This window comes from Sorex araneus, chromosome X, assembly GCF_027595985.1.
Source record: "Sorex araneus isolate mSorAra2 chromosome X, mSorAra2.pri, whole genome shotgun sequence".
Taxonomy (NCBI): Eukaryota; Metazoa; Chordata; class Mammalia; order Eulipotyphla; family Soricidae; genus Sorex; species Sorex araneus.
Genome location: NC_073313.1, coordinates 5,200,733 through 5,217,653, shown reverse-complemented (window position 1 = coordinate 5,217,653; position 16,921 = coordinate 5,200,733).

Here is a 16,921-nt window from a genome sequence, read left to right as displayed (position 1 = left end):
CCCTGACCCTCCCCCAGCCACTGAGGCCATGTTCTGTGTCGGGGTCGCCTGGCAGCATCTCTACCCTCTTCCACCAGGTGGCAGTGGTGTGCTCTCCCACCCTGGCCCTGGGCCTGGTGGCTCAGCATCTCCCTTCCCTTCTTTGGAAACAGACTCAGGGTCAAGCACCAATGTCCAGTAGGTGTCATGGGCCCCTCCTATTTAGTTCTCGGCCTTGGAGTCTCATAATCACAGCCAAAATAAGATCAAACAGGACTGAGCACGGCTCCTCATGATATTTAAAGGTTATTATGACCCCACATGGTCCCCTGAGCCCCTGCGGAGGTAAGACCTGAGTGCAGAGCCAGGAATCAGCTGGGCATGGCTGGGCGTGTTCCTAACGACCCCCCAAAACAATCACCGTCACTGTCATCTCATTGATTATCGATTTGTTCGAGCAGGCACTAGTAACATCTCTCATCGTGAGACTTATTGTTACTGTTTTTGGCATATCCAATACACCAAGGGTAGCTTGCCAGGCTGTGCCGTGCAGCCGGGATACCCTCGGTAGCTTGCCAGGCTCTCCGAGAGGGGCGGAGGAATCGAACACGGGTCGGCTGCGTGAAAGGCGAACGTCCTACTGCTGTTCTATCGAGCTAACCCTTCCCAAAACAATAGAAAATGATAATTATTTACATAGATTTTTCGCCTGGTTCAGCACCTCCATGTCTGTGCGAAGAATGCCGAGAGTGAGAAAGCCACAAACAGACGCCTGTCTTCAGAAACTCTCCAGCTCATTCGTAAACGTGGTTTGGCACGAGTCTCAGGCAACCACAAGCTAAAGTCCGAGCTCACAAAGCTGTGCAGAGATGCGATAAAGGAAGACATCAAAGAGAGAAGAGCATCAGTGTTTGCCAGTGCAGCAGAAGCCGGGAAAAATATTCGCAATGCTCGCCTGCCTTCGCCAATTACTAAACCAAGATGACTGCCATCCGACCTACCGATGGATCTATCACATCCTCCAGAAAGGCAATAGACAAAATTATTCATGACTTCTACTCGGATCTCTGTAACAGCCATGTCCACCTGCCCACATACCAAATTCCGCAGGATGGATATGTCATTCCCAACGTTCTCTCTTCTGAAATCCGACAGGCCATTTCGCTGGTAAAGTCACGTACAGCACCTGGTCCGGACAATGTCAGACCTGAACACCTGAAGAATCTGCCGCCAGTACTCATAAATACACTGGCCCAACTCTTCACACCCTACCTGTCTGAATGCAAGGTTCCATCCAAGTAGAAAACCAGTAGGACAGTTCTGTTGTACAAGAAAGGAGACATCCAGGACATCGGCAACTATCGCCCAATCTGCCTGCTGTCTGTCGTCTACAAGTTGTTCACTCGTGTCATCCTGAATAGTATAGGCAGAACACTAGACGAGGGACAACCATGCGAGCAAGCCGGGTTCTGAAGAGGATTCAGCACGATAGACCATATCCACACAGTGACCAAACTCATTGAAGTTTCGCGAAAGTTCAAGATGCTGCTCTGTCTAACGTTCATCAACTTAAAGAAAGCCTTCAGTTCTGTTGAGACTGAGGCAGTCATCGAAGCCCTGGCCAAACAGGGCATTCAAACTCAGTATATCAAAATCTTCCTCCAGCTGTATTGTGGATTCACCACCAGGATCTCACCATTCTAAAAGGAAGTGATCATTGATGTAAAGAGAGGGGTGTGGCAGGATGATACCATTTCACAGAAACTCTTCAGTGCCACCCTTGAGAACATCATGTGACGCCTTGAATGGGAAGGAATGGGAGTGAAGATAGACGTTCGGCAATTACACCACCTCCGCTTCACTGATGACATCGTTCTCATAACGCCAACATTAGCCAAGCGGCACAAATGCTGGCCGACTTCAACTTTGAGTATGGAAAAGTCGGATTGCAGCTAAATCTTAACTAGACGATGTTCTTGAAAAACGAACTGGTCCCCGAAGCTCCATTTGCTCTCAATGGAATGAACATCTCCAAATGCAGCAGCTATGTGTACCTGGGTCGAGAAATCAACATGAGGAATGACTTGGTGCCAGAACTGCACTGGAGGAAGAGAGCAGTGTGGAATGCATTCAACAGCGTCAAGAGGTAGTTAAGAGAACGAAGACGCTCCAACTTCAGGCACATCTTTTAGATTCCACCATTCTTCCTGCACTAACAGATGCCTCAGAGACCCGGGCCCTTCGCAAACAGGATGAGAATTCTATTAGGGTATCCCAAAGAGGAATCGAAAGAGCTATGCTGGGAATATCATGTCTCACTCAAGTGAGAGAAGAAATCCAGAGTTCTGACCTCCATCGATGGTAAAAAATCAGTGATGCTGTCTCGTTTTCCAAGGTTTCAAAAATCAGATGGGACTTTCCTGTTTGAAGTAGAGAAAATCTCCCCCATCAAAGCTTCCCAGCCGCCCCTCCGACCTTTGCCCTATGTCCATCGGTGTCTGATGTCTGATTTATCGCTATAAAGAGCTTCTAAGAATCGTGGCTGGTGCCATGAAGGAGTCTGGGGTGGGGGAAGGGTGGGGACGTCCTCAGCTGAAGCCCCAGCCCTGGGACTCGGCCAGGTGTGAGCTGCTGCGCTGCCATATGCTGCCGGGCCCTGTGATCTTTCATGTGCTCTTTCCTATATATTGAGGTCACCTGAACTCCCGGATTTCCAAGTACTCAGAAAATAGGATGCAAATGAATCGCCACATCTTTGGGTATAAAGCACATCATGGGGTGTACGTGGACAGATAGTACAGCACGCAGGGCACTTGGTCCCCTGAGCACAGAGACGGGAGTCAGTCCTGAGCACAGCCCAAACAAACAAACACCCATAAAGATATGTATGTCACAGGAAGACACGTTGTCCCTTGTGTGTCAGATGCAGCTTGTTCTGTCTTTGTTCTGGGGATGACGAAAATGTTTAGGGCTCAGGAGGGTTTGGAGGGAGCTTCTGTGTTTTTGGTGTCGCATCTCCACAGCCGCCCATGGAGGGGCTGGCGAGAAGGCCAGCTTTGCTCTGTGCAGGCTGCTTGGGGGCCTGGGTGCTATTCCAGATGTTCCGTGACCCCCAGTGTCTCTGGGAGATGCAGAGCAAACACAGAAATGACTCCTCTTTGTGTGCTCATCCCTCACTACACCTGGGTAAGTGCACACTCACACACACACACACGGTGTGTTTCCAATCCCTTACTTTACAAACTGCTGTAGTATCTATGAAACCAGTCTCAATCTTATTTTTACCCTTCCCGTTTGCTTGCTTCAGAATGAATGATGTGTTTACCTGAGGCTTGATGAATGAATGATGTGTTTACTTTCTTTACAGGATGTAATCTTTCGTAATTACCAGAGTCCTGGTACTTGGTGCTGCCTGCGGGTTATGTCCCTGATCTGAGAGGCAAGGGCGTCTCTGCTCTGATGACTCGAGGCTTTATCTCAGCTGGCAAAGTGCCAGCAGCAGGCTTCATGGCAAACACCGGACTTCACTTGTGTCGTGCGGCTTAAGGTGAAGGCTATTGTCCAGTGCCGAGACCTTCCCCGGCAGGACGCTGAGACGAACGGGCTGGTTTCCCGGAGACTTTCCAGCACTCTGGGATCACAGGGCCCGGCAGCATCTGGCAGCGCAGCAGCGCACGCCTGGCTGAGTCCCAGGGCAGGGGCTTCAGCTGAGGACGCCCCCACCCTTCCCCCACCCCAGACTCCTTCATGGCACCAGCCACGATTCTTATAAGCTCTTTATAGCGATAAATCAGACGTCAGACACCGATGGACATAGGCCGAAGGGCGGAGTTGCGGCTGGGAAGCTTTGATGGGGGAGATTTTCTATACGGCAAACAGGAAAGCCCAAAGCCAGGTGGAAATAGAGGCATATTTGGGGGGCGGGCAGGGGGAGCATCTCTGCTTCTGGACCTGTCCATGCTCGTGTCTGGGACATCTCAGAATCTTTCTGTGAACGTGACCGTGGATGACTCCCAAGGACAACTATAATGCCCTGGAATGTCTCCAGAACCTGCGAAGTGGAGTCTGGTGGCAGCCAGAGTAGGAAGGGCAGGTATTAGCACCGGTCCGGGCACCAGGAACACAGACTTGGCCAAGAAGGAGAGCTTGGGCCTCCGGGCCGACCCCTCCCCACAGAGCAGAGGGTCCTGCACAGGAGGACGGGTCCTGGCAGGGAGCTGTGAGGGGAGCTGTGGGCATCATTTCTGTGGGGAGCTGGGGGCAGCTGGGGGCATCAATTCTTTGGAGAGCTGTGTGCAGCTGGGGGCATCATTCCTTCCTGAGTGGGTGAAGATGTTTTAAACCATATCAGTGGGGCTGGTGAGATAACCCAGGTTAAGGCTCTCGCTTTGCACAGCCAACCCAGCTTCCTTCCCTGGCATCCTGTAGGGTGCCCACAACCCCGCCAGGCATCATCCTCGTTCAGAGGCCCACGAGAAAGCACTGCCACATGTGGCCCCAAAGCCAGAAACCACAGAAGATGGTGCAGCTAAAAAAATTAAATAAATCACCAGATACTTCCGATTAGTGAGTTTTCTGTTTGTGAATTGTATCTCGAAGTCTCGTATAAAATTTTTTAAAAGGCTTCCATGGCAGCTGGGGATGAAGTGGAGTGCTGGAGCACATGCTTTCTTGCAGGACCCCCTGGGTGTGAGCCCCCAGACCTGAAGGGTCTCTGAGCCTTGCTGAATGTGGCCCCAAGCCAGAGAAAGAAAGATCCTGTGCTGCTGTTTGCCAGTGTAGACATTCTAGCCACGGGAACCATGACTCGGTCACTCCTACCTGACCTTTAGACACGCACTGTACTGGGACTGCCACCAAGGTCCACTCCTCAGTGCCCACTGCCCGCGTGTCCACTTCCCTCCCTGTTGTCCACTTCCCGAGCATCCACTCCCCTTTTCTGGTGTCCACTTCTGATCCATAGTGTCCACTTCTCTCCTACAGTATCCACGTCCCTCCCTGGTGTCCACTTCCCTGCCTGGTGTCCACTTCCCTACTCAGCTTCCACTTCCCTTCCACAGTGCCCACTTCCATCTCTAAGTGTCCACTTCCCTCCCTAATGGCCACTTCCGTTTTCAGGTGTCCACTTCCCTCCCTGGTATCCACTTCCGTCTCCCAGTGTCCATTTCCCTCCCTGGTGTCTACTTCCATCCCTTAGTGTCCACGACCCTCTCCCAGTGCCCACTTCCCTCCACCATGGCCACTCCTCTCCCCCAGCTTCACTACCCTCCCCTAGTGTCCACCTCCCTCACCGAGTGTCCACTTCCCTCTCTGTTGTCCACTTCCATCCCTTAGTGTCCACTACTCTATTTCAGTGCCCACTTCATTCCATTAGTATCCACTTGCATCCCCGAGTGCCCACTTCCCTCCCCAAGTGTCCACTTCCCTCCCCGAGTGTCTACTTTCCCCCGACAGTGCTCACTTCCCTCCCTGAGTGTGCCCATTCTGCCCGTTCCCCAGTCCACCTCTAGGAAGTGTTTCAGCTCATGGCTGAGGCTTGAGCCGTTGTCAGCTGCCCGTGAGCCCTGGGACCTCCCCACCTGCTCACCTGCTGCTGCAAGGGGCCGGCCTGGCTCCCGGAGACAGGAGCCCCAGACTGCTAATGTGTGGAAAAGATTAAGTCTCGCAACTATATCTGGGGTCAACACCGAGGGCGACGGTGTTCTGGACCTCTGTCTGCACCATGTGGAAGTCGATGGTCTCGTTCTGTTCAGCTGGGAGAACCCTTCGTAGGGCGCAGCCGAAAGAACAGACGCAGAGCCCGGAGGAGGGAGAAAAGGCATTTATTCTATGGCAGTTACAATATTTATACCTCCCTGTTGTGAGGAGGTGGTGCCAGGACCCCCAACAGAAATGCAGGGTGTGGCATGGGATTTAGCTAGTAATAAACAAATGCTGATAGGTTAAGATCAGTAAGATTAGGAGTGGCAACCTTTGCTACGTGTGGCATGGGGTTAGCTAGTGATTAAACAAATAGTGACAGGATAAGATCAGTAAGGTAAAATGGCTCCCTACAGCACCAGGGCAGTGGGTGTCTTGATGCTGTGTTCCCAGGGCGGGCGGGGGTGGCCTGACCCTGTGTTCCTGGGGTGGGGGTGGCCTGACCCCGTGTTTCCCAGAGTGGATGGTGTGCTGAACCCCTGTTTATTTTTTCTTGCAGAACAACAGCTCCCTGGAGTGGTGCCAGAATCACAAGCAGTGTTTTAAGGTACGTGGCCTCACACTGCATGCAGTTCCCACAAGTGTGGGATAATGGGGAGTGGCTGAGAGAGAGAAGAGTGAGAGGAAAGAGAGAGAAGGGAGAGATGGGAGCAGAGAGAAGAGTTGGGGGAGAGAGAGGAGAGAGAGAGGAAGAGGGAGAGGAAGTGGGAGGGAGGGAGGGAGGGAGGAGGGGGTGGACACAGTCCTGGCTGCTGCTCTGGCCCGCCTGGGAGCATGTGCATTGTGAGCCCCTGGGGTCAGCTGTGGAGATGGTGCTGTGTTGTCACATACATGTGGGGTCACATCCACAGTGATCATGCACAGTCTCTCGCTCTAGCCAGAGTTGTGCCTCCCTTTGGCACCTGTTTTTGTCCCGGGGCCCCTTGTCCCACTGGTTGCCTCCCAGCCGCCACCCTGGTGCCATGCCCTGGCCTCCTCCTCTATGCAGGTGGTTTGGTCTCTTTTGTGGCCACACTCAGCAGTGCCTGGGGCCGACTCCTGGCCCTGTGCATGGGAATCACTCCTGGCGGGGCTCTGGGGAGTCTGTGGTGTGCCGGGGTCAGTGTCTGGAAGGCAGATGCCCGTGTGCTGTACTAGACTCTACCCTGGAACTGAGGTTTTCAGAGCAGGGGCTATATCTGCAGAGGAATTCTGGTTGCCTTTCTTTTGAGGCCACCCCTGGTGATGCTCAGTGGTCATTCCTGACTCTGCACTCAGAAATTATTCCTGGCATTGCCCAGGAGACTCTGTGGATGCTGGGGATAGAACCCGGGTCGGCTACATGCAAGGCAAGTGTTCCACCCGCTGTACTATATCTCCAGCCCAATAATTTGATTTTTAAACAACTCATGCCTTTTCTAATGCACATATTCCAGATACCACACCCATATACTACGCATCCTGTGTAGATTGGACTATGTTATGTGTTTGCCCAAATCTGCAACAAAATACACACACACACACACACACACACGAGATATTCTACCTTCAGAATGGCATCAGATTTTACATTCAGTTTATACCACCAAATGCAGTTTACAGAGCTTGCAGCTAGCGCTGGGTTCTTTTCATGAAGGATAGTTGCCCACAGAGAGCGCTTTTCTGAGTGGGGCTCCTTTTCCCTTTTACTTTACATTAGCACGGCCCTCTAAATGAGGGGCCAGCTGGCAATTTCTCTCCAAGGCCTGAGATGGATATTTTCCTGTCACCCATCGGATCCCCAGCTCTCCCTGAGTCAGTAATAGACAACATATAAGCTTTTCCATCATTGTAAGGAACCTTTTCATGGCCACTGACATGGGACCATTACATCATGTTCCTCTCATAAAATCTATTTCCCTCCCAACTCTTAAGAAGTTGGAATAGACTAGCAGCCTATTCTATAGACCTAACATGATGGCCACTCATTACTCTATTGCAAACTACAACACCCAAAAGGAGAGAGAACAAAGAGGAATGCCCTGCCGCAGAGGAAGTGTGAGGTGGTGGGGGATGGGGTGGGGGTTATGGGAGGGATACTGGGAGCATTGGTGGAGGAGAATGGGTACTGGGGAGGGATGGGCAAACGATCACTGTATGACTGAAATGCAAACAAGAAAGTTCATAAGTTTGTAACTGTACCTCATGGTGATTCACTAATACATTTTTTTAAGTCAGAATCAGGGGCTGGAGTGATAGCACAGTGGGTAGAGTGTTTGCCTTACACACGTCAGACCAAGGTTCGATTCCCAGCATCCCATATGGTCCCCTGAGCACTGCCGTGGGTAATTTCTGAGTTCAGAGCCAGGAGTGAGCCCTGTGCATTGCTAGGTGTGACTCAAAATGAAAAAAAAATTAAAAGTCAGAATCATTCCTAGCTTCCCCGCTCCAGCAAGATAGATTCCAGGCGGGATTCTCTGTGGTCCTCTGTGAATCTCTTAGCTATGCAGTGACACTCACATACTGAAAACCAAACTAAATCTTAACTGTTACGTTGCATTCTTCTGTGCAGAGAAACGGCTCTTTCCATGTGCTCAAAACCAGATGGTTTCCCTCCTTTACTGCCTGCTCTGAGCTGTCTTGGTAAGATGTGGTGAGTAAATGAATGGGTGACATTGGTGAGAAAAATCTCACCTCAGTCACCATTCATTTCTGAAAGTGAAAAATCTGATTATTCGAGCTGGTCAAAATGAAACAAGGTCTGGCTGAGGAAGGAAGACTCTGCATGACCGTTGTCTGCTCTGTCCTCTGCTTTCAGCCCCTGCCATGGCTGTTGTCTTTGAGCTTCTTCCTTCTCTGTGAAGGCAGGACGGGAATAACACCAGTGACTTGTACACGGGACTGGCAGTGAGTCGTGTCCTGTGGATGACCATACACCAGCCAGCCGTGGACAGAGCACTTTGCATCTGGGTTTTGCAAATCCTCCCCTGCTCTCTTTCTTACATATGTGCACACTTTTCTCAGATGCCCTCCTGTAGTTCTGTGGGTGAAATCAGGTCCCTGGTTCCTGACTAAGCACATTCACGTGTGAGCTATGCGCTGTCCCTCGGAGAGACTGGGGTCCTTGTTTCCTTCCCCAGCACGTCTCTGTGAAGCAGCCGCCCTCAGGACACTCGTCCTTACGCCCCTGGCTGTGAGAACTCAGTCCCTGGATGCTTGTTTCCCATTTGGTCTTGAGGCTGCGTGTGGCAACAGGGTAATTCGGGGCCTATCTTGGGGCCTTGCATGCTGCTTTGTTCTCAGTGGGGGTCTGGGTAATAGGAGGGCTACAGCTATGAATTTTTCCTCCTTTTCTGGGTGTATTCAGAGCCAAATTTAGAGGTGAGGAAAATGGGTTTTGTTTGTGTGAACATCTGGCCAGCTTCATTTGACATCTGTGAAATTTGTTGGATGAGGGTCAAACCTCTAAATACAACCAAATGGGAGCTTGGAAGGTTTCTGGTTTGTGTTCTACACGTGGGTTCATGTGGTCCTGGATGTAAAGGGAAAGAGAGGTCACTGCCTGAGGGCGCGAAATGCCAGTACCCCTCTACCAGCCTGCGCAACTCACCTCAAGGACACCCATCCCTGCCAGTGTGATTCACCTCAGGGGGCCCTGTATGTGCCTGTGCGACTCACCTCAGGGACCCCTAGACCAGCAGGTGTGACTCTTCTTAGGGATCCCTATACTGCCTGTGTGACCTCACATCAGGGACCCCTGTACCTGCCTGTGTAACCTCACCGTAGGGACCCCTATACCTGCCTGTGTGACCTCACCTCAGGTGCTCTGTACCTGCCTTTGTGACCTCACATCAGGGTCCCCTATACCGGCTTGTGTGACCTCACCTCAGGGACCCCTATTCCTGTGCCTGTGTGACTTCACCTCAGGTGCTCTGTACCTGCCTTTGTGACCTCACGTCTTGGTCCCCTATACCTGCCTGTATGACCTCACCTCAGGGACCCCTATACCTACCTGTGTGACCTCACCTCAGGTGCTCTGTACCTGCCTGTGTGACCTCACCTCAGGGACCCCTATTCCTGCCTGTGTGACCTCACCTCAGGTGCTCTGTACCTGCCTTTGTGACCTCACCTCAGGGTCCCCTATACCTGCCTGTGTGACCTCACCTCAGGGACCACTATACCTGCCTGTGTGACCTCACCTCAGGTGCTCTGTACCTGCCTGTGTGACCTCACCTCACGGTCCCCTATACCGGCCTGTGTGACCTCACCTCAGGGACCCCTATTCCTGCCTGTGTGACCTCACCTCAGGGTCCCCTATTCCTGCCTGTGTGACCTCCCCACAGGACCCTGTACCTGCACGTGTGACCTCAAATCAGGTGCGCTCTGTACCTTTTTGTGTGACTCACCCCGACAACCCTATCCCTACCTGTGGGACTCACCTCAAGGAGCCCAGCTTCTGGCCATCATGACATCACATCAGGAAACTTGTATCTGTTTATGACCTCAAGTCAGGGGCCTTCTCCCTCACTGTTTGATTCACCACAGAGCCTCGTGTCTTTACCCATGTGACCTCCCCTCACAGCCCCATCTATGCCTCTGTGACCTCACCTCACAGCCCCTGTGGTCCCTGTGTGACCTCAGCTGACAGCCCCTGCCCTCCCTGTGTGACCTCTGCTCACAGATTCCTGTCCCAGCCTCTTCAGAGCTTCTTCACAGCTGCTGTGTGACGCCACCTCAGAGCCCCTTCTCTGCCTGTGGGACTCCACAGAGAACTCCATCTCTGTCCATGAGACCCACCTCAGAGTGTTGTCCCTGCTTGTGTGACCAACCTCAGTGCCCTTGTTTCTACTTGTGTGACCCTGAGAAGATGTTCCCAATTCCTTGCAACACATCGTGAACCGTTCTGCCCTATCCAAAGGACCCCACCTCACAATCCCATGTCCCAGCTTAAGTGACCTCACCTCTTCTGTGACCTAACCTCAGAGTCCTGTGTCCCTGCCTGTGTTGACCCCAACTCAGAAATCTGTGATCCTGCTTGTGTGACCCCCCTCAGAGCACTGTGCCTGCCTCTGTGACTCCACCTGTGTCCCATGTCTCTACATGTGAGATCCCACTTCAGAGCTGCGTCCCTGCCCGTGTAACCCCACCTGAGAGTCCTGTGTCCCTGCTGTGTGACCCCACCTCAGTGTCCTGTGTCCCTGGACATGTGACCCCACCTCAGTTTCCGTCTCCTTGCCTGTGTGACCCCACCTCAGTCCTGTTTACCTACCAATGTGACCCCACCTCAGAGCCCTGTGTCCCTGCCAGTGTGACTGAACATAAGTACTGTGTTCCTACACGTGTCACCTCATCTAATAGTCCTGTGCCCCTGTTTGTGTGACCCCACCTCAGAGTCCTTTGTTAGTGCCTGTGTGACCCCACCTCAGAGCCCATGTCTCTACCTGTGTGATTCCTACTTAGAACTCCAAGTCTCTAATTGTGTGACCCCGTGACAGAGCCCATGTTTCTGCCTGTGTGACCCCACCTCATAGTTTGTGTCCCTGCCTTTGTAACCCCACCTCAAAGTCCTGTGCTCCTACCTGTGTGACCCCACCTCAAAGTCCTGTGTTCCTGCCTGTTGACCTATCTCAGAGCCCCCTGTGACCCTACTCGTGCGAACCAATGTCTCACCCATGTCCCTTCCTGTGTGAGCCCACCTAAGAGCCGTGTCCCTGCCCCGTCCCGTAGAGCAGGACCGAGGCCCACTGGCCGCTTGTCCCGGAGGAGCCGGCTGATTCAGGAGGTGGCGAGTGTCCAGTCTGCAGGTGACGCTCAGGTTCAGTCGGGGTCAGGTTGAGCCGTGGCCTTGCCGCGCTCACAGTCACCCCTTGAGTCCCTCCCAGCCCCGGGGTCTGATGTCTCCACACCGAATCCTGCTCCCGACCACCGGATCCCAGTCAGCCTGGCGCCCGCAGCGTGGGTGGGAATGGCCGCGCTTCTCGGGCTGCTGACTTCGGGCAATGATCTGTGCCATCCTCGGGGAGAGGCGGGCGGCCCTGGGGTCCGCTGTCTGCAGCCTAGAGGCTTTAAAACAGCTACTGATCCCTCCCCCCACTCCCCCCGTATGAGCTGATTGATGAACTTTCAAGCTTTGCACCAGCCCCGGTGCCGCTCAGGGTCACCTCTGTCTCTGCTCTCGGGACTTACTCCTGGGGGCTGGGGCAGGTACGGGATGCCGAGGATGGAGCCCGGAGGGCCTTGTGCCAGGCCAATGCCCACCCACTGTCCTCTGGCTCCGGCCAGCCCGTATGTCTCCATCCCAGTGTTGGAGGTGTTTGGAGTTTGGCCTCCCAAGGAACGAGCCCAGGGCTGTCTCTGCCATGCAGGTGCCTCCGCTGAGCCCCCAGCCCCATCTCTGACCCTGGTCCGCAGCCTCTCTGCTGCTTGGCTAGAGGGCCCGGCAGTGCTTCAGATTTGGGAGGGGCCTGGCCTGGGACAGGGCTGAGTGGAACTGAGGCTCTCATAGATTGGCAAGGGCCCTCAGCATGGAAGACAGGTGAGCCGTGCCGATATCTCAGCGCGTCAGCATGGGAGCATGGGGAGCACTGCAGAGCACCCGGCCCCTCCCTGCCCACCCTCACCCCGACGGGGTGATGCCCGCTCACCTGCTCGGAGAGAAAAGCACAGTGCAGGGCAAGGCAGGTTGCAACAACTTTATTATATCATAAACAATCTGATATCATATTTTCTAAGTTAAACTATAGGCAAACATATTTCATCGTGTGAATCACACACACTCAGGAATTGATCAAAGGTGACTGAGTGTCGTCAGCTATTGTTCTTAATGGTGATGACATAGTCCCGGTACTCTTCTGAGGACAGTGTCGAACCAAGGTTAAATCCATGTGACTCGGGGAGAAAACTATGGGATAGCAGGGAGAAGGGTCGGGAGGGCTGGGTGGGGGCCCGGATGGTGTCGGGCAAAGCACATGTCCATGGTGGGCAGAAGGGACGGGTACCAGATGGTCATGGGGAGACCATTCTGGAACATTCTGTATGGTAATGGGAGTGCTGAGAGCCCTGTTAGATTGGGGGTCCCCAGGGTGTCTGAGGGGGGTGTCTGACCTTGAGGCCTCAGGGCAGAGGGCCCCATGGGGCAGCAGCCCCTGTGCCCAGCGCCCCCTAGCGCTTCAATTTCCGGGCTGGGGCGCCCTGACCCTGCTGCCCATAGGGGGCAACAACTGACCGTTGGCGCCATGCCCGCCGGGTGGCACCACTGCTCGAGCCCTGCTGGGGTGCGGGCAAATGTGCGGGCACACGCTGCCATGCAGGTGGGACCTGGTTGGCACGATTGACCAGTGAATGCTGGTGCCCTGCCTGCTGGGTGGCCTTGCTTCTTCTGCCCTGCTGGGGTGCGGTCACATATGAGGGCATACGGTGCCACGCACGTGGGACCTGGTTGGCACGACTGACAGGTGCACTCTGGCCCCACGCTCGCCCCGTGGCACTGGCCAGGCCCTGCCTGGGTGCGGGCACATAGGGGAACCTACGGTGCCACGCAGGTGGGACCTGGTTGGGAGGAGCCAGAAGTGGCTGCTTGTACCACCCTTTCTGGGGGGCACCACTGGTTGAGCCCTGCTGGGGTGCTGGCACAGGCAGCCTCAGAGTTACAGGAGCCACAAGTGGCCGCTGGTGCCACCCCCGCTGGGTAGCACCACTTTTCAAGCCCTGCTGGGGTGCGGGCACAAAGGGTGGCACAGGGTGCGGCACCTGTGGGATCTGGGTGGCGGGTGCAGGCACAGGTGCACCCTGGGTACCACGTGGCCCCAGCACTTTGGGAAACACGAGCTGCCTTGGAGGTGCAAACTGAAAGGCTGGCACGGACAGAGGCCCAGCCTGGTTGCCACTTAGCCCCCGCAAGTTGAGAGGCCCGAGCTGCCGCGGCAGCGCAAACTGAAACGCTGGCACTGGCACATGGGTGCGCTGGGTACCACTTGGCCCCGGTCCAGCGCCCGGCTGCTGCCTCTTGCTTTGAGGGCTTTGCAGCTTTGTAAGGCCATTCCATTTCCTCTTTTTGGACTGATTTGATGTCCCTGGGGCCTGGACGTGGGTGGTCTGGCCCTGGGGTGCAGCCAGCGTGGCACGTGGCTGGGTCACGGGGACACTGGGCGGATCTACTTCCATATCGCTCAATGGTTCCCCTTGGGATTCGGTGTCCATAGACTGAACAGTACTCCCACAGGACTCTGTTTTCATGGACTCTACGTCACTATCAGTGGCCTGCGTGTCCTTGGTGGACACAGCGTGACCATGGTCAGGGGCTGTCGGGCCCCCTGCGGCTGCAGGTGCAGCTGGGGCGGGCACTGCCGCCGGGGGCGGAGGCGGAGGGGCCTCCTTCTTGGGTGCTGGGGCCTCCTTCTGAGGTGCTGGAGCCTCCTTCTGGAGCTCTGGGGCCTCCTTCTGGGGTGCTGGGGCCTCCTTCTTGGGTGCTGGGGCCTCCTTCTGAGGTGCTGGGGCCTCCTTCTGGGGCTCTGGGGCCTCCTTCTGGGGTGCTGGGGCCTCCTTCTGGGGCTCTGGGGCCTCCTTCTGGGGTGCTGGGGCCCCGTTCTGGGCTGGGGCGGTGGCCACCGCCTGGCCAAGAGGTGTTTTCTGGCCTATCAAGGCTTGGCAGTGAGGCGTGGGCCCCTGGAAGCAAGGGGCTTTCCGTGGACAGTAGACCACGGCCTCGCACCAGTCGTTAGGGTGGCGAATGGGCCATCCCTGATCGTCAGAGGGCACTAACTGTGGGCCTTGGGGGCGAGCCCGCTGTCCATAGTAGCCCTGGGCAGAGTGCGTGCCTGGCTGGCTATAGGAGCCAGCCCCTTGCCCATAGGACCCCGTGGGCTGGCTACTGGGCCCCGGCAGTTGGTAGTAAGTTGGCGGGCCGTGGAGATACGGCCCCGGGTTGTAGGGATAATGGGCGTGGGGCTGAATCTGCCCCGGGTACCTGGGCCCACAGTAGCCCCGTATGTATGACGCCTGGGATGGTCGCGGCGTCCCCAGGTCCTGGTGGAATCGCACGTCGGAGGGTCTCCGTGTCATCCCAGGTCAGGGCTCTGCAGATCACAGGCCACACTCAGACCCTGGCAGCCCAGAAACGCACAGCCCTTCCCTGCAGTGGGGACCCTTCCTCCACCTTTGGGGTCCCCGTGGTCACACAAAAACATTTTCTTGTTTGGTCGGGTTCGGGGCCACACCATGGTTGCCCAGGGCTGACTCCAGGTCGGTCTCAGGGGTCCCTCCTGGTGCGTCTGGGGGCCCATCTCCGGAGCCCGGGGGTGAGTCTGGATCATGCAAGGCAAGTGCTGTCAGCCCAGAAGACACCTCCCATCTGGGGATTCCCACCCTGCTCCCTAGAGGCTCCCTGGACTCCTCCCTCTGGACTCCCACCCTCCTCGGTAGCTGTTTCCCACCCTCCTGCCTAGGGTCTCTCCACTTTCCCTAGCTGTTTCCCTTCTCCTCCCTGGGGAGTCCCATCATTTTCCTAGGAGCTCCCCACCCTCCTCCCTTGTGGCTCCCCACCCTCCTCCCTGAGGGTCTCCCTCCTTCTGTCCTGGGCTTCTACGCCCCCTCCCCTGAGACCTTCCTAGCTCTGGCTGGCCCCGTTTCACTGACCCTTGGTCCCCCATCTCTGCCCCAGGTCTCTGCCCCCGCGCCCCCGCCCCGGGCACTCACTGTGGGCTGGAGGGGTCGGAAAGGGATGATCAAGCTGTGGGCTGGTGCGGGTCCTTGGCGAAACAGCAGCGGGCAGCGCCAGGCGCTGGGCAGCGACCTAGCCCTCGTCTGTCACAGGAATTGACATCCCCTGTTAGCGACTAGCGTCCGATCGGGAGTGCGCCGGTCCGGCGCCTCCCTAGGACACAGATCTCCTTCTGGGATACCCTCAGCGACATGACATGTGACGTCAGAACTTGGGACTCGGGGGTCCTACACGCTGGAACCTCCCCTCGCACCCCCCATGTGCGCACATGGGACCGTCAGGTGCACGGAGCCAAAGGCGCAAAGGCTTGGGCGCATCCATGGAGCGTCCGGCGCGGGGTCCCGCAGAATCGGAGCCTCCCCGGGAGCCTCACGAGCCTGGTACCGGGTCAGGCTTCGACCCGTTGGTCCAGCACGTGCCGGGCCATCGCCTCCCCGCCCCCGCCCCAATCATAACTTTGTGCCCTCGCGCTGTGCGGCCTCGTCTGCCCACGGTTGGCATCCTCCGAGCAATGCGGGGTGTGCCCAAGTGATGCGCGTTTGTAAGACACGCGTCCTTGAAGCAGGGTCCCTTGGAATCCCTCTTAGGATTTGGGGCGGGGTTTGGGCGGTACCGGCCACTGCCCCCGGAGATACTCAGGGAACCAAAGCATAGAAGGAAATGTATGGGACACTCTCTGGGATCTCTTTGGGTTCTGATATGCTTTGGGTCCACCTCGTTCTGTCCTAGGGTTACTATGTCCCCTCCCCTGGGGCTGCCACGCCCCCATGGCCTCCCTCCCTCCAGCTCACCCTGTTTCCCTGACCCCTGGTCCCCTCTCTCTGTATCCTGAGGTCCACATCCCCGCGCACCGGGTGTCTGTCCCTCCCGCGGACACTCACCGTGGGCTGGAGCGGTCGGAAAGGGGTGATCAAGGTGTGGGCGGGTGCGGGTCTGTGGTGGAGCAGCCAGTGGGCAGCGCCAGGCGCTGGCCAGCAAACCGGGCCTCCTCTGTCGCAGGAATTCACTCCTGAACTGTCGACTAGCTCCGAGCAGGAGTGTGCCGGTGAGGCGCGTCCCTAGGAACCAGCGTTCCTTCCAGGATACCCTTAGTGACCTGGCCCGTGACCTCAGAACTCGGGGCTCGGGGTCCCGAACGCTCGAAGCCCCCGAGCCCCCCCACCACATGCACACATGGGACCGTCGGGCGCATGGAGCGGAGGGCGCCAAGGCTTGGGTGCGTCCCCGGAGCGCCCGGACAGGGGGTCCCGCAGAATCGTAGCCTCCCCGGGGCGGTCGGGGTGTGGGGAGGCCCGACGGGAACGTGGGGCAATGGAGACTCGGGGCGCATGTGGGGAGCTGGGGGACAGGAAGGGACTCCAGGCCTGAGATGCTGCTGAAGGGCTCACCGCACGCGGCTGGGAGTTTTGTTTACACCTGTGTTGGGGTCCCTCCTGTTGAATAATACGAGTTGACCCTATTTGTATTTATTGACAACTAGATTCAGCCCACCCTGTTATTGTCCCGAGTATGAAAGGAGAATAGTGTGGATATCATTTGGACAAACATGGATGTCTTACATAACGG